Here is an 18,159-nt window from a genome sequence, read left to right as displayed (position 1 = left end):
TGTCAAATTCTCAAAGATATTAAAAAGCATAAATTTTTTGTTTGTTTTTTTAAACGATTGATTGGACCAGCATGACAATGTGCATTTCAATAAATCCTCCAGCAGTAAAAAATGTCCCAAGGAGCGTCAGAGTTGATCAGTCAAAAAAAAAATGACATGCCAAAATTAAGAAAATTAATTGAATGATAGAAATGAGGGTGCCAGTTAAGGATTGATGGAAGTGGAGTAATGAAAAGCTGTTTGAGATGTATGTTTTATGAAAGCTATGTAAAGAACGGAAGAGTGTTGGAGGGTCGTGGTGTTTGGGATCGGGGAAATGGGTGGGGAGATGGGGATAGAGGGAAGTGGGTCAAAGACATGGATTAAGAGGAAAGGGGAAAAGTTTTTAGGAGGAATGTGAGGGGGAATTTCCTCGCACAGTGTGGGAGAGAGGAACAAGCTGCCAGCTGAGGTGGTGAATGCAGGCTGAATTTTAACATTTAAGAAGAATTTGGACAGGTACATGGATGGGAGAGATATGGAGGGCCATGGACTGGGTGCAGGTCAGTGAGGCAAGGCAAAAAAAATGTTTTGGCACAGACTAGAAGGGGCAAAGGGGCCTGTTTCTATACTGTATGTCCTTTGGTTCTATGGGGAACTCAAACGCTTTTACTCTCTCAGGACTGGTCATTGTGAAATGTGAACCATCCATCATTTAACCCAGAATGGCAAAGTCTGATCCATGTGAATGTGGAGACTTGGAGAGGAGACCAAACTTCTTCCTGTGGTTTCTTGCAATAGAGGATGGCTTGTTCCCACTCCAGTCCTGTGAATTCTGGGGTGGATTATGAGGCCAATATAGGCCCTGGGCACTGAACTTTTCCTCACTGTATCTGAAGTTTGAAGCTGGGCTCGGTTTGCCAATGGTTTGAACTGACCTGGAGATTTGTGTGTTCGAGAGGTGGCGGGAATGCTAGAAGTGAATCCATGGACACTCTGTGACTCTGAGGGAATTCTCTTTTCCTTCTCTTTCTCTGACTGCTATTGGTGAATCTATGTCTGCCTCTTGCAGAGTAAAGGAATGTCGTATAATATTCAATTTCTACTTCATTACATGACAATAAATAATATCTGATCTGATCACAGATCTCTCACAGATGTTTGGGTGGATGGATGGGTAGGCTGCACCCTTCTGTTGTTTTATTTGCAGGGCTCATGGATGCTCTCAGCATAAGGAGCCATGGTTCGACTACTCTTCAAGTAGTCATGGCCCAGGATTTTATGTGTTTTTTAAAAATGTAAACACAATAGAAGTCGATTCTGGCCATTTAAGTTGAGCTGCCTAATTACACCCAAATTAATGTACAACACCATACATTTTAGAGAGTGGAATGAACCTGGAGAGCCCAGAAGAAACCCACACACACGTGTACAGATTGTATAAACTCCTTACAGTCAGAGCCAGATTTGAAGCCAGGTCCCTGGTACTGTAATAAGTACTGTGCTAACTGCTACACTAACCGTGCTACCAGAGAGGAAGTGCAGATGTTACAATTTTTTAAGGAGGCTTTGAGTACATCTGATAGTCCTTCTTCTATCCTCCTGCAATCTTTTGCTGTGACGGAACCCAGATTGACAAGGTTATCTAATATGAACATTGTGTGTGCCCATCATAGACAGTTGAATGTAACTAGAGCCTCAATGCTGGGATATTGGCATGGGAAAAAGTTTTGTGGCCATTGGAATCACAATGGACACAACAAAATAACCACACAAGGCGTTTTTAGAGTGAACAAAACAGATTTACTTTTCATCACCCGCACAACCTTTCGAAACCTTGAATTGCGTACTTGACATACGCTGACATTATCGTGGACTGACGTCACATGCCTGGTTCAATGTCCCCTCTAGGAGTAGTAGTGCCACCATAGTGTCGCTACATAGCTTCCACCCCACCTCCCCCCCCCCCACCCCACCAACAGAGCTGGAAGAAAGGTTTGTCTGTCTTTTAGGTTGACGAACTCTGCGACGGACTGTTGGCTGCTGCAGTGGGGAAGACTTGTCCACGTGAGCTGGTTTAAGCCTGCCAATGGTGCATCAAAAGTCCAAATACAGGTTGACCTAGTTTGCCCGAGTATCCTATAAATTCCCTCATAGGGCATTTTAAAGGCTGTCTGAGCATTCCCCTTCGGACGATGACATATTCGCAGTTTTTGAGGTCTTCATGCACAAAAGATTAATGCTTTCCATGTGACGATGGTGGTATAGGGGTCAATTTTCCAATGGTTTCATTTAATCTGTTCCTTAGGATCAATGCTGGAGTTTGAATGGAAGGGAACGAACACCCCTGGAACCACCAACAGTACACCGTACATGAGCTCCATAGATGAAGCTTGGACGTCATCTTTTGGAGTTGTTCCAATGCCCAATAATACCCAGGGCAACTTATCAGCCCAATTCGGGCTCTCTAACTGAGCCATCAAGGCTCACTTGAGATGTCGATGAAATCTTTCCCCCATTCCATCGGCCTGTTGATGATAGGCATTCGTATGATGAATTGTTGACCTGAACAAGTGAGACAAAGCTGTCCACAGAGAGGAAGTAAATTGTGGCCCTCTATCCAAAGTAAAACGAGACACCCAGGAAGTGCAGAATGCCCGAGCACAAGTGTCCGTAGTGGCATCTACCATAGGCACAGCCTCGGGAGTCTATTACTGTAAAAAGAAAGCAGTATCCTCTTGAAGCAGGAAGTGGACCAATGATGTCCATGTGGAAATGAACAAAATGATGAGTAACTGCTGGGAAGGTCTGCAGTGGTGCCTTATCATGCCGCTGAACTTTTGTACTTTGGCAGGCAATACAGGGCCTTGCCATTTGTGAAACGTCTTTTTTAAGACCATGCCATGCACCAAGCCTATTTTGGAGAAGACCTTCACTCCATGCAAATTAGCCAAGAATATGAGGTATCAGATAATGATCCAGGATGATGGCATCATTAAGCCGCCTGTAATCTCCACAAAGTCGCCAACCTTCATTGTGTTTTGGGACCATGTGTAATGGAGATGCCCAGGGATTATCACACCTACAAATTATGCATAGTTCCTCCATCTTGGCAAACTTTTCTTTAGCTGAGCTCATTTTCTCTAGAGGAAAATGGCACATTTTAGCTTGGATAGGAAAGCCCTTAGTATAAATGCGATGAGTGTGGAGGCAAAAAATTGTCAAGTAGTAATCTCAGGGAAATATTACAGCAGCTTGTCGTGGGGCGTTGCCTGCTTGTAGGGAGTGATGTGCTAAGAGCACTAAAGTGTGACACGGAGTCAATATCAGATGGGTTGGCAGTGCAGACTTGTCTTTCCATTCCTATGCTTTTTAGCCACCCATAGAATACCTGCATCCATGCTACAGCCCTTGGGTCTTCAAATGAACACTTGGATAACAACAACCTAATATCACCTGGCATTCACTCTAAAAAGAGCTGCTCGAATAACATACTGGACCTTTCGCCAGCTGCCAGGAACAGCATTTCATCCATTAGTTCTGAAGGGGCAGTCTCATAACTCATTGAAATGTAATAGTTTGGCTGCCCTTTCCCTACGGGACACACCATATACATGTAATAAAAGTGATTTTAAAGCATCATACTTGCTGGTATATGGTGGATCCTGTAGGAAGTCACAGATCCTCCTAGGTCCAGGCCATTGTCAAGATGGTAATAGCAAGTGGTGTCCAATTCGACTTTGTGAAAGTGCAATCGTCCTTCAGCCTGTTGGAACCACAGTTCAGGCTCAGCTGTCCAGAAAGGTGATAGCTTCACAGCACCAGCTGCAGAGTCCATGGTTGTCCAAAAATACCTTTTTGAGCTCATCTGGGTCACCAAATGTGGCTACTGGAATAGCAGTGGACATGATGAAATAACCACACAAGGTGTTTCTAGAGTGAATCAAATGGATTTACTCTTCATCACCCGCGCGACCTTTTAAAAGCCAGAATCACACATTCGACATGTGCTGACGTCATCACACACTGACGTCTCATGGCCAGTTCCTTGCCTCCTGGGAGCTGTAGTGTCCCCATAGCGCTGCTACAGGTTTGATTTTGCTGACAATGGAGTTGGAGCATTTTGTAAAGACAGCAATTATTGTACCTCCCTTGCTTTGAGATATTAATTGGACCATAGAAGGTTGAGGGGGGGAATTTGATAGAGGTATTTAAAATTATAAGGGGAATAGATGAAGTAGATATGAATAGGCTCTTCCCCTTGAGGGTAGGTGAGATTGAAATGAGGGGTCATAAGTTAAGGGTTGAGGGCAAAAGTTTAGAAGTAACAGGAGAGGGAGCTTCTTCACTCAGAGTGTGGTGGCTGGGTGGAATGACCTTCTGGAAGAGGTGGTTGCGGCAGGGTCAATTTTGTCATTTAAGAGAAGGTTGCATGAGTGCATGAAGGGGTTGGAGGGTTATGGACAGGGAGCAGGTAGATGAGACTAGTGGAGTTTCACTTAAATCGGTGTGGACTAGAGGGGCGGAGATGGCCTGTCTCCGTACCGTAATGGATATATGGTTATATAATGGTAGGTGCAGGATTTTCCTGCTGACCCAACTGACAGTGCCATTGAAAGACTTCACCTTTGAACACAACTCTCTTCAAAAGGCAGAAGTCTGGGCAAATGCACTTAAGGTGGTGGAAAACTTCATGGTCAATAGCTGCCTTCACTGAGAACATACCCCCAAATTATGGAGAATGGCCTATATTTCAGAGGATCTCAAAGTAAAGCTTATATTGTGATTGAGTAGGGTTGTGTAGCAGAGGCAGTCTGTTAAATGCCTTTTGATTTAGAGATATCTAGGACAAAATCCATCCATTCAGGCAGTTTTGTGAATCATTTAATGATGACTTGGCGATCAGCCCTCAGTTGTGCATATACCCAGCAACATCTGATCTCCTATTCTGGTTCTGAACAGGAGTGAGAACACAAAATTCAACAGAAATCATTGAGGTAGCATGGTTCACAGCAGTTCACCCAACGCTATTAAAGTGCCAGTGACCTGGGTTCAAATCTGGTGTTATCTGTAACCTGCCTGGGTTTTCTCTGATCTCCTCCAAAACCAGTTGGTAGATTAATTGGCACAGATTTTATGAGTTTCAACCCTGGTGTTTTTTTTTTAATTAAAACAAGGTCCACATCAGCCAAACTGGAGGGGGAATCCTGTTAAAGAAAATAAAAGCCGTTTCAAAGCTTCTGTTTGGCTGATGGCATCATCAGAGCAGATGGAAGTAAAGAAACCGGGATAGTGGAAAAGAGTCCTTAGAAGAATTAAAATGTAAAGAAGTATATTTACAAACTAGGTCTGGTTGCTACTTTATCCCCAGAGATGAAAGGGGAGGAGAATCAGAGATAGACCAGGTAAAAATGAGGAAGGTGGCAACAGAAAACAATCAGTATTTTGGTAGTTCTCTACCTTTATTCCGTTGCCATCAATTGCGAGTAAAATCATGAAAAGTGTCAAATAAAGGGCTCCTTGCCTAATCCCGTGAGCTTCCAGCAGTCAAGTTAGGTTCCTCACTTGAGGCTCAGTCGCTACTCATGGATGAGACTGGAGCAGGGAGATCAAAATTGATCCACAATGTTTCAAGTCGACGCGGCAACTCCCTGGATCATACTTTGGACTTGAGTGTGTTTCCTCCCTTGCGAGTAATGAGAAATATTCTTCTCCCTGGCAGCAAAACCACTTCACCTTTAATATGCAAATATAAAACAGAAAATCTACTGTATACCGAGTATCTCTCCAAGAAGATTACTGAGTAAAATCCTCTCAAATCTCCTAATTATATTAATGCATTTACTGTCCATGAAACATCTAAATTATTATCGGATATCTCACAAAGACAGCATTCTTGCCCCTCTGGGAATATTTCATTGCTTAAGACCGCATAAGGAAAATTGAAATGCTTACCAAATATATTCAGCACCAGCTGTCAAGCAGACAGAATACAATGAGTGCAGCTTGTGTTTCTTCCTTTAGTTTGGAAATTGTATCCATCCAGCCTAATTTTACTCATTAGTGTATAAACTTACAGAGATTTTGCAACACTTGCTTTTTTTGGGTAACCTCGCACAAAGAGACTGGGCCATTGCTTAACTTACAGTGATCATGTTCACCACACACCAATCATTATTCACTGAACAACCTGAATCCTATTAACTGATATCAATTGTTTCCGATGGATCTTATCTCCCAGTTTTAGTACAGGATCAGTGCAAGTCACAAACCACGGTCTGCTCCCCTTCAGCTATGACGGCAGGTTTTTTTTTCTGGTTAATCTGAGTCCATCCTATCAAGTTTTACACAGCCGGGTTCTGTAATTGTTCCAATTTGAGAGGCTAAAATTTCCTATTCAGCTGCCTTCTGCTGGTTATTGTTGAAAGACAGTAGTTGAGAGTCATTCTGTGACCCTATGAAACACCATGGGAACAGACATACTGGCATGCAAGGACCAACAGATCCTAACATAACTGATGAGCCAGCATCAGCACACTATGCAAAGACAAAGCTCCTCTTTGAGGTGAAAAGGAATAGAATCTTAAAGCAGGGAAACAAAACCATAGACCCAGCCTGTCCATAGGGAAGGATGCCCCTCCTGCTTTAAGTCCCACTTGCCCCATTAGGCTGATAGCCCTCTGTGCTTCTTAAAGAAGCAAACAAACCTGCCTCCAACCGGTTTTTCTGGCAGCTCATTCCACCCTCTGAGTGAACAATTGTCCTCTAACTTCCTTTCTAAATCTCCCCCACCCCCACTACCTTCTCCTTTTGTGATGCCCTGTCACCTATTTTCTATTCTAGGAAACAGACTGTCACCATTCACCTTATCATGTGGAGTTCTGGTCACTAGGTATGATTACAATAATTTTTGATTGCAAAAATTCAAGTATTCCCTAGCTCTACAGATGCACAAATTATACCATTGAAGAAACTGAGGATACACTTTAATTTGGCCAGCAAGTTGAAGTCTCTAACCAAAGCTTATATTAAAAGAATATTTATTCTATATCAACTTTTATTACATTCTATTGACCATGTCTGCCCATCTCCTCTGCCTAGAATCAAGCATTAAACGAGAAAATCTCCAGATTCTGGGTGCATATGTAATACACAAATGTGCTGGAGAAACTCAGCAGGTTACACAACATTCATAGGAACTAAGGTAGCCTGTAGCGGGCCTAGGGCCAATACTGGAAATAGCAAGAACTCGCACGGGCTGAGACCCCAGTTTCCATAGGCCGCCAGTGGAACGGTAAAACTGGCCAGCTACCACTGGCAGATTGCAGGAGACCAATAGGAGCCCCGATGCTGGAACCGACTAATTGGTGGCTGGCCCACTCAAGCCACACCCCAGTGGTAGTGGTAGAGCTCACTATAAAAGGCAGAGCTGTCCCTGAATAAACGCAGTGTCAAAAACACTCTACCGGCGTGCGTGTTTTCTTTCCTCTTCAAGCTACAGCCCAGGAGCTATAACTGTGAGCTATAACTTGACTGTGGCAGTAGCGACCCCGCTACAAACCATTGTTTCGGACCTAACCCGAAAGCTAAAAGAGACAGATGTCTGAATAAAAAAGGTGGGGGGGTGGGGAAGAGGGAGAAAAGAGGAGGGAGGAGCACAGGAGAGAAGAAGGATAATAAAAGGGAAGCAGTGAGAGAGACTCTCAGAGAACCCACTTCAAAGATAGAAAGAGAACTTCTTCAGGATAGGCATTCCCCTGGAGAGCTTTTGCAGTGGATCAGCTGAATAGACATCAACAACAAAATTTGTAGATGCTGGGGTCATGTGCAATACATAAACATGCTGGTGAAATTCAGCAAACCATGATCCCTCTTTCACCTGAGGGATTGGACAGCTCGATCCTGCAGCATGGTTCCCATGGAAAACATTGCCCAGGAACTGCATCCCTTTAAAATGCCCTCTGGTCCTCATTAGACAAAGTACACAGTTCCCTGAAAATGGTGACATAGCTGGACACACAGGGTGGTGAAGAAATTGTTGGCATGCTTGGCTTGATTGGTCAGTGAACTCAGTACAGGGGCTAAGATGTCATGCTAAACCTGTAAAAGACCTCATGAGGAGCCTTGTGCACAATTCTGGTCACAAGATAGATGTCAGAAAAAAAGTCTTAAGAACTTTACCAGGACTGTCAGGCTTGAGTTGTAAAGAGAGGCTGGATAGGCTGACACTTTTCCATCTGATGGTTATGGGGTGATGCACAATCAATTGCACAAAAAGTGAAGTAATCGAAACTGAAGGCTGTTATTCGCAAGAGATGGAGAGCATCCCTGTGTTGTTCACTCACACTAACCTGGAATCGAAATGGGGGAAGGCTTGCGGCATATCAGACTTTGTGTGGGAGAAAGGTAAGGAGTCATGAGCTGGCCAGGGTCAATCAGTAACGGTCATGTAATTTACATATAATGAATATGTACAATAGTGGTTTCACCACAGAGGGTAGGGGAGGGGACATTTCAAAAAATCATGAGGGGCACAGGTAAGGTCTAAAGCTCGAGGGCATAAATTTAAGGTGTAAAGGGACATTTAAAAGGGTCCTGAGGCACACTGAAGATGGAAGGCAGCTGAAATGAGAAATGGTAGAAGCAGGGATAATTACAATGTTTAAAAGACATTTATACACATGCATAGAAAGGAAAGAGTTAGAGTGATATAGGACAACAGGCAAAGGGACAAGCTTAAGTAGACAACTTAGTCAGCGTGGACGCGTCGAGCCAAAGGAGTGTTACTGAGCTATAAAACTCCATGACTCTGACTCCAAGACAGTGGGAGGAACTTCTACTGAAGTTATGAATGATCATAACTTAAAATGCAGAAACTGTTCCATTTGAAACCACTCGATTCAACAGTATACCCAATAAAACTCAACACAGTTTTTTTTTATCGGATGACTAAAGAATCTTGATTCAGAGACAATTAATCCAATTTCAATTATCCCCTTCCCAGACTAAAACTAAGGCAATTTTGGTTTGGTTTCTTTGGAGGCAGTAATGGTGCTGTTGTCACCAAAAAGTTTGGTCATGTTTAAGATTTATGGATTGTTTATCTGTATGTGTGTTATGTCTGGCTATATATGTCCATGTGGTTTGCACTGAGGTCTGGAGAACGCTGTTTGTACTGTTTGGGTTGTACTTGTGATATCAGATGACAATAAACTTGACTTGACTTGAGCTTTTGCATTCTGACAATTCAAAATTAAATATTATAACCTAAGTCCAGTATATGCTTCATTGTGCCTTTGATTCCTGTGCGTGCCAAAAAAATTACAATTTTTAATTGAAATTAATTTCGTCAGAATGGACTAACAGTAAAAGGATGTACAAAAAATGAAGAATGAGATGATGAATATTGTATATTAAAATTTGCAAATGTCAAAAGTTTTGGAGGGCAATAAGTTGTCTGAATTAAAGGAGTAAGTTACAAATGATCCTTGACAAATGACAGCGGTCAGACACTAGAAGATGGATATCAATGTGTTATGTCATCCACAAAACTCTGGGGAAGACCCTCAGCATAAAACCTAAAGTTAGTTAAGTTAAAGTCGAAATCCAGTTCTAAACATACTTTCACGTTTAATCAAAGATGCCAAAATAATGGTGTAAGTATTTCATGGCACAACAGTGCATGTTATCTGAAATTCAAAATTTTGATGGGTCTCTCGACATTTCAGCCACTAATACTTTGACTGCAAGTTGTCGGGAACATATTTATTGGGGAAGCTGTCATCTGAGGGCAAATACACAATGTCTGAAAGTAACATTGCACTAGTGAAAAGACTTCCTCAACCATGCTGGAGATGTGGAAAACATAATTACCAGCCAGGTCAAGATTCAAAATTCTTTTACTGTCATTTAATAAAATGAAAAATAAAGTATTATTTGGAAGGCAGACAAAATTTCACCATTAGTATTGCTCAGGGTCCCTTACAGTGAGAGAAAGAGAAGCAAAAGAGAGTTCTTTCAGAGTATCTGAGAGTCTGTGGATTCGCCTCCAGTGCTCCCGCAGCCTCTGCAGCTGAACAAACCCCTGTTTTATCCCATTGGCAATCCAAGCTCCAGATCCAAACCTCTTTCAGTGGCTGAGGCCCTTTGGGAGCCCTTCGTTCCCTCTGCACCCTCTTGCATCCCAGGTCCAATACTTGGTTCCCATGAGCCAGTCTCTAGCAGCACGCAGCCTGTGTGAGTCAGGTTCTCCATAATGACTTGCACGTGTGTGCTTGGGGGAAAAGCATCAGAACCTGGAGGTATTGTAAATAGTCAGGATATAAATTGTGAACAGAAATGTATTCCTTACATCTTGTCCAGTTAGAAAAAGTGTGATTTGCATGATTTATCTAACCCTATTGTTTCGCCAATAACACCTAAAGCACACAGGTTGTTATCCCAAATCTAAACCAAAGATTTTTATTTGTGAGTGGGCTTTAAAATGTTACCTTTTTTCATGGAGAATCCTGTGCAACTTGAAACGTAGACCTGTTTTCAATAATGGTGGCCATGCTCCCACAGGATGGTCTCAGAACTCATCGAATTTATTAATGTATTTCAGAGAGAGTAAATTGCCATTCTTACACCATATATAATCCAGATGTCTTAACTAGGATCTGAAATGGAATGGAATATAGTTAGGAATAAACATTGAATACCAGCTCCACCAGCAACATCCTCATCTTGTGAAAGAATAAATAAAAATTATAATCCTAACCCACAAAGAAACTAACGATTCTGTCTTAGTTGCTGCCAGGTTTCACTCTCTTGTCCACCATTGCACACAGCTACTCATGGAAGTTAAAGTTGAGGCAGCTCAATATGACAGTTATAAAACGACAATCCGTGGGAGAACATTGGATTAAAAAGGAAGGCAATTCCTTGCCTGCCCCATTCCCTTTGGATGGGGGGGGATTAAATTAAAGCTTCAAGCATGAGTTGACAAATTCCTTATTTCTGAATTAGTGCAGTGGGAATTGGGATTTGGCCTATCTCAGAAAAAGCATTTCCCAAAATGGCAAAAGTTAGGCTCTGCCAATCTTTAATAATTCTGACCAATGAATTCCCTTTATTTTCACAGAATTTAGAGTTGAACCACCACAACTTTGTGTAATTTGAGAGAATTACCTTTGGTGTTGTCCAACAAGCAGATGTTCTTTTGCTGAGAAGAGAGTTCAACAAAAAAAAATGAAATCTGCAATTATTTAGAATAATGCTAAAATGTTTAAACTCGAGATTGCACATTAATTCTTTGGAACCTCAACTGCCAGTATGGAATGCAATTATGAAGAATATAACAAATTCTGCATGAGAAAATGCAACAGATAATTCAACATTATTAACATCACAGCTGATTTAATAGAAAAGCTTATTTTTTGTGTTTTACTTATGGCCAAGGAAATAAATGAGAAATATAGAAGTGGAAAAGAGTGTCTGGTGACATAAATGTATTCAAACCAATTTTCTATGGTCAATATTTATAGTGAAATCACAAATGTATCTTTTTAAGAACAGGTTAATTATTCAGCAATATGTTATTACAGTAGCTTAAAATACAGCAACCAGCCAACTTGTAAACCATTTAACACGGGAAGTACAGTAAATGATTTTAAATGTTAATATGGTCATTGCTGTTTCAGCGAAAATAATCACGTTCATTTCTCATTTCTCCACAAATCTTCTGTCCTGAAAGAGGACTACAGACTCTCAGGGGGATTCAGTTGCACAAATGCTGGCAGTTCTCCAGTTGATCCCTTACATCCCTTTCCCTTACATGTGAACTTTTGCACTGACTGTTGGCAGGCATTTCAGCCAACTCAATCTGGCCTTTAACCATGGGCAACAAAGGAGACATTTCCTGCTCTGGTCATAGGATGGAGACCAAGCGCTTGGACTTCCAGCCCTGTGACCAATTACAGCTTTCTCATTTGTCTCCCAAATGTGGAGAGAGCAGCCAATTTGGTGCAAACTAGTTGTAAGCCAAAGAACAGTACATCATTTAAATTTATTGCTTGCCTACATAGGAGATATGTAATACTAGATGAAGCCAAGCAATACAAGTTGCTTCTTTATCCTTTGTCTACATAGGAGATATTTAGCACTACATTCCTCCAAAGAATGATGCTATTGTGAAAATTAGTAGCTGACCAGTGCTGTGCTAATTTTAAAATGCACAACTGAGAAAGAATAGTTCAAGTTCAAGTTTATTGATCATCCAATTGTAATAGTACAACCTGACAAAACAGATTTCTCTGGTCCATGCCGCAAAATCAGTGTAAACACACATACAGACAGGACACACATACTGACAAACTAGATACATGCACAGATACACAGAACCTATATGTATGTCTTACATACATATATTAAAAATAAATATTATTAATAAATAGTAGAGACTCGGGGAGTTGTTTTAGCAATTCAACAGTCATTCAGCAGTCTCCCTACCTGTGGGAAGAAGATGTTCCTCAGCCTGGTGAACCTGGTTCAAATACTTCTGTATCTCTTTCCCGACAGAAGGAGCTGTAAGATGCTATATGCTGCGTATGTATGGAATAGACGGGTTGAGCACAAGTCAGTTTACTAGTTGCTCGAATAACGGATGCCTGAAGTGATATATAGAGCAATAATCGTAACAAGGGATTTGAGCAACTCAAATAAAACTCAGACAGCTATTAAACCAAAATCTGGACCCTAAGGTAAGAATTCATCTACAGGTCAATTGCAAGGGACCTTTGCATTACATTATATAACTCAACTAAGAATTTCAGGGTGGGTGGGGAGTTGAGCACTTCAATTCCTTACCATGACAAAAAAAAATCAGTAAGCACCTGAGAGAAACATATCGAATGGCCCTTTTGGTCCTTCCTCTGCTCCTTCCATCAAATTTATGAATATTTGTAGAATTCCTAAACAAACACAATACATTTCTACATATATTCATATTTCTAGAGTTTATGTCACAAATTGATTGCACAATTTTAGCAAATGGACAACGAGCACTCTTGGCTGGCAAATATGTTCCATTGTTATTCCTGAAACAAAACAGGGAAACCTGTAGACACTGTGAATGAAGTAAAAACACAATGCGAAGGAAAGTAATTGGAAATGGTCATAGAATCACAGAACCATAAACAACACAGAACCAAGCCTTTGACCCATCATACCCATGTCTACAAACCTACACTAAACCCTATTTACTAGCACCTGATTTTTAGGCAATAATCCCTTGGCAATTCAAACACTCGCCAATAAAAATATTGTCAGACTATCTGCCTCTGCCACCCCTTCTCTCTAAATGAAAAATTATTCCTTAAATCCCCTTTATAGAACCATAGAATATTGCAGCACAGAAACAGCCCACTTCAGCCCTTCTAGTCTATGCCAAATTAATTTTCTACCTAGTCCCACTAACCTGCACCCAGTTCATAACCCTCAATATCCCTCCCATCCACGTACCTGCCCAAATTCTTCTCAAATGTTAAAAATGAGCCTGAATCCATCACTTCAGCTGGCAATCTATTCCACACACTCACCACTCTCTGTGTGAAAAGTTCCCCTGATGTTCCCTCTAAATTTTTCAGCTTTTCCCCTTAACTCATGTCCTCATCTCACCTACCCTCAATGTAAAAAGTGTACTTACATTTTTTCTTTCTGTACTCCACATAATTTTAAATATCTTCATCAAATCTCCCCTCATTCTTATATGCTCAAGGTAAGAAAATGCTAACCTATTTAACCTTTCCTTCTAACTCAGTTCCTGAAGTCTAGACAACATCCTAGTAAATTTCTTCACTCTTTCTATCTTATTGATATCTTTTCTGTAGTTAAGTGATTAAAACTGCACATAATACTCCAAATATGGCCTCACCAATGTCTTATACAACTTTAATAAAAATGTCCCAGCTCCTATACTCAATACTTTGACTTATGAAGGCCAATATGCCAAAAGTTTTCTTCACAACCCTATGTACCTGTGATGCCACTTGCAGAAAATCATGTATCTGTATTCCCAGATCCTTCTGTTCTTCCACATTTCTCAGTGCCCTACCATTTTTTTGTGTATGACTTCTCTTGGTTTGACCTTCCAAACTACAATTCCTCACACGTCTGCATTAAATTCTATGTCGTTTTTCGGCAAATTTTTCCAGCCAGTCCAGATCCCTCTGAAAGCTTTTAAACCCTTTCTCGCTGTCCACAAGGCCCCCTATTTTTGTGTCATCTGCAAACTTACTGATCCAAATTACCACATTATCATCCAGATCATTGATATAGACGACAAACGACAATGGTTCCAGCACCAATCCATGAGGCACACGATGAAATAAAGCCCTCCAATCTAAGAAGCAAGGCTTCTCCCATATAGCCAATGTTGAACCAAGTTTACTACCTCGCCATGAATACCAAACATCTGAATCTTCCTGACTAACCTCTCATGTGGGACTTTGTCAAAGGTCTTACTAAACTCCATGTTGATACTATACACAGCCTTCATCAACATTCCTAGTAACCTTCTTGAAAGACTCTATCAGATTGGTTAAACATGACCCACCATGCATGAAGCCATGTTGACTCTCCAAATACTTTTATGACCGATCTCTTAGAACACCTTTCACTAATTTACCTACCACTGGTGTCAGGCTCTATGGCCTATAATTTCCAGGGTTGCTTTTTTAAACAGCAGAACAACATGTGCTACCCGCCAATCCTTCACCACCACACACGTGGCTAAGGACATTTTAAATATTTCTGCTAGAGTCCCTGCAATTTCTACACTAGTCTCCCTCAAGGTCCAATGGAATACCTTATCAAGTCTTGGGATTTAATTACTTGTGGTGATACACCTCTGTATACTGTTATTTAGTTACTGGCAATGTGTATATGTATGTATGGCTGGCCCGCCTTCCCTCATTCTTGGATAATGTGACCATTACTGCCATTAAATGTGGGACTATGACGCAAACCTGGAGAAATTCCTCCAGACGGCCAAGGCACTCAACTTCACTTACAACAAAGCAAAGTGCATGTTCTGCACATCACACTTGGCCATTCTTGGTTGCATTATGAAATATGGTGTTATTGGGCCAGACCACAACTGTATGTGATCCCTGATGGAACTCCCTCTGCCTCGCAGCCTCAATACCCTGAAGAGGTGCCTTGGGTTTTTCTCTTATTATACACAGTAGGTTCCCATTTACACTGACAAGGCCCGACCCATGGTGAAAGCCACATCCTTCCCACTCCTGGCTGATGCTCAGGTGACCTTCACCCACATCAAAGGAGACATCACCAAGGCCATGAAGCATGCCGTAGACGAGTCCACCCCTTTCTAGGTGGAGAGAAATGCCTCTGATTTCGCCCTAGCAGCCACGCTCAACCAAGCAGGCAAACCAGTAGCATTCTTCTCCTGCACCCTCAACGGCCAACACTCCTACACTGAGAAGGAAGCCCAGGCAATCATTGAGGTGGTGCACCACTGGAGGCACTACCTGGCCGGTAAGTGATTTACCCTGCTAATTGACTAACATGCAGTCACATTCATGTTCCACAACAAACAGTGGGGCAAGATCAAAAATGACAAAATCCTGAGGTGAAGGATAGAACTCTCCACCTATAATAACGACATCCTATACCGGCCTGGGATGCTCAACGAGCCCCCGGATGCCCTTTCCCGGGGTAAGTGCACCAGCTCGCTATCCAACCAGCTCCAATCCCTCCACAATGACCCCTGCTACCCTGGGGTCACTCGGCCTTTTCATTTTGACAAGGCCAAAAACCTCCCCTACTCTATCGATGACATCCAGACCCTGACTAGAAGCAGCAGGGTTTGCATCGAATGCAAACCACATTTCTATAGGCCCGACATGTCACATCTGATCAAGGCTACTTGACCCTTCAAGTGCCTGAACATGGCTTTCAAAGGGCCCTTGCCCTCATCCAATTGAAACCTGTACTATCTCACACTGTTGATGAGTTCTCCCATTTGTGCTCCCCTTAGCCATCCTCTGCCCAGATATGTCCACGGCCACTGTTAAAAAGGTGCTAAGTGACATCTTCACACTATTGGGGTACTTGAGCTACCTCCACAGTGATCAGGGACCCTTTTTTATGAGCACTGAGCTACGACACTACCTTTTGGCATGGGACGTAGCCACCAGAAGAACGATGACCTATAAGCCCCAGGGGAATGGCCATTTAGAGCAGAAGAATGATACAGTATGGAAAGCAGCTCTTCTAGCATTAAAGTCCAGGGTCTGCTTGTCTACAAGTGGCATGCAGCCCTTTCTGATGCCCTCCATGCAATCATATCACTCCAGTGTACTGCCATGCCTCACAAAAGACTGTTTTCCTTCCCAAGTATAACAGCATCGGGGACAACGCTACCATTTTGGCTGACGTCCCCAGGCCCAGTCCTGCTCAGGAGGCATGAACGGGGCCACAAGACCAACCCATTGCTCAAGAATGTTCACCTCCTCCACACCAACCCCCAGTACACCTATGTGACCTACCCGATCAGACAGAGTTTCTGTCCAGGGCCTGGCTTCACAGGAGACCTCGAGACCACACTGATCCAGCACTACCCCCCACACCCACTGAACCCCCCCCCGCACCCGGGAACCCTACCCCAACCCAGGCACCAGCTGCTATGACCATAACGGCCGACCCCCACCACCCCACCTTGACTCCCACATCACCCAACCCACCCTCACCCCCGGGGTCACCAACTTCCAACATACTCCCACCCAACCAGGAACCAGCAGCTGCACCACAGCCGGCACCATGACAGTCCACAAGGAACAGAAGATCCCTGAACCGGAAGAACTTGTGCTGGACACTGGACTTTTCCACCCCAGGGCTTTTCTTTTAAAAGAGGGGGTGAATATTGTGATACACCACTGTCTATTTCAACTTGGTTACTGGCACTGTGTATATATTGGGTTCATGTGAATGGATGGCCCGCCTTCCCTCAGTGACTCTACCCCCGGAATCCACTAATAAAGGTAGTAAGCCAAGTCCCTCCCTCAGTACGAGTCCTGGGATCGGACCAGAAAAGGAGCATGGTCCAAGTCTTATGGTGTAAAAAGTCTGTCGTCCAGCAAGTCCAGCCTTTTGGTATTATTGTTCCTTATCCATCCAATCTTTTATCTCTTCCCTAAATCTGTGCCCTTTCGTTTTATGTGCCTCTGCTGTGGGGTAAAGTTTCCCATATTTTTCCTCATTACTTTGCAAACCTCTACCAGGTCATTTGGAACCTCAGCCTCCTATGCTCCAAGGATTCTGTCTCATCATAAACGGTTCCATCAGAGTGAATATCCTGGGGGATCATCGCTGCACCCTCTGCTGTGAAATTGGATCCTTTTCCTGATGTCACAATAGAAATGCTGTGACCTCACTAGTTTTCATTAAGTTGTAACATAAACTTCCCGCTCTTATATACTATATCCTGACCAATTAAGTAAGTATCCTTCCTCACACCTTATGTACCCATGTTGCCACTTTCAGAAACCCTTAGTCTGGACTGCCAAGTTCCTCATTGTTTCTCAATACTGTGTTTGTCACACCCTTATTAATCCTCCCAAAGTACTTTATCTCTCACTTATCAAGAATAAATTGCATTTCCCATTGCTCTGTACATCTAACCTATTGATTAATATGATTCAGTAGCCTCACAGTAGCTTCCTCAGTATCAACAATACCATCAATGTTCATTTCATCTGCATTTTTACTAAATCATACCTTCTAGTTTTATATCCAAATTGCAAGTTATGTGAATCTGAGCACAAATACCAGAATACCCCACTAGCCTCAGGTTACCAATCACAAAAATATCACCTATTAGCAATCTAACTTTTAGATTAAATTTGCCATTTTTTTTAAACCAGTTTCTCATATGGGAGCTTATCAAAAGCCTTACTGAAGTCCAGGAACATTAAATCAACCACATATCTCTCAAGGCGTCTGCATAAGTTGATAGGGTAGTTAAGAAGGCTTTCATTAGCAGGAGCATTGAGTCCAAGAGTCGAGAGGTAATGTTCCAGCTCTGTAAAACTCCAGTTAGACCACACTTGGAATATTGTGTTCAGCTCAGGTCACCTCATTACAGGAAGGATGCAGAAGTTCTCGAAAGGGTACAGAGGA

At 42.4% G+C, this 18,159-nt stretch overlaps 1 long non-coding RNA gene across 7 annotated transcripts; it reads right to left on the bottom strand.

Moving 5' to 3' along the window:
- Positions 1 to 4,850: 4,850 nt before the first annotated feature.
- On the bottom strand, positions 4,851 to 17,377 carry LOC138751832 (uncharacterized). 7 transcript variants are annotated; one of them, XR_011350215.1, is made up of 6 exons: positions 17,253 to 17,377; positions 12,469 to 12,626; positions 11,149 to 11,182; positions 10,470 to 10,637; positions 5,504 to 5,715; positions 4,851 to 5,186 (listed from the first exon to the last, which is right to left on the bottom strand). It is a non-coding gene; the product is annotated as an uncharacterized lncRNA (long non-coding RNA). The 7 variants fall into 7 exon arrangements; XR_011350219.1 differs by lacking the exon at positions 4,851 to 5,186 and adding an exon at positions 12,852 to 12,929 and having other exon boundaries at positions 5,423 to 5,715; positions 17,244 to 17,377; XR_011350220.1 differs by lacking the exon at positions 4,851 to 5,186 and adding an exon at positions 12,852 to 12,929 and having other exon boundaries at positions 5,423 to 5,715.
- Between the last annotated feature and the right edge of the window lie 782 nt (positions 17,378 to 18,159).

This window comes from Narcine bancroftii, chromosome 1, assembly GCF_036971445.1.
Source record: "Narcine bancroftii isolate sNarBan1 chromosome 1, sNarBan1.hap1, whole genome shotgun sequence".
Lineage (NCBI taxonomy): Eukaryota > Metazoa > Chordata > Chondrichthyes > Torpediniformes > Narcinidae > Narcine > Narcine bancroftii.
This window is presented reverse-complemented; position numbering and strand designations above follow the sequence as displayed.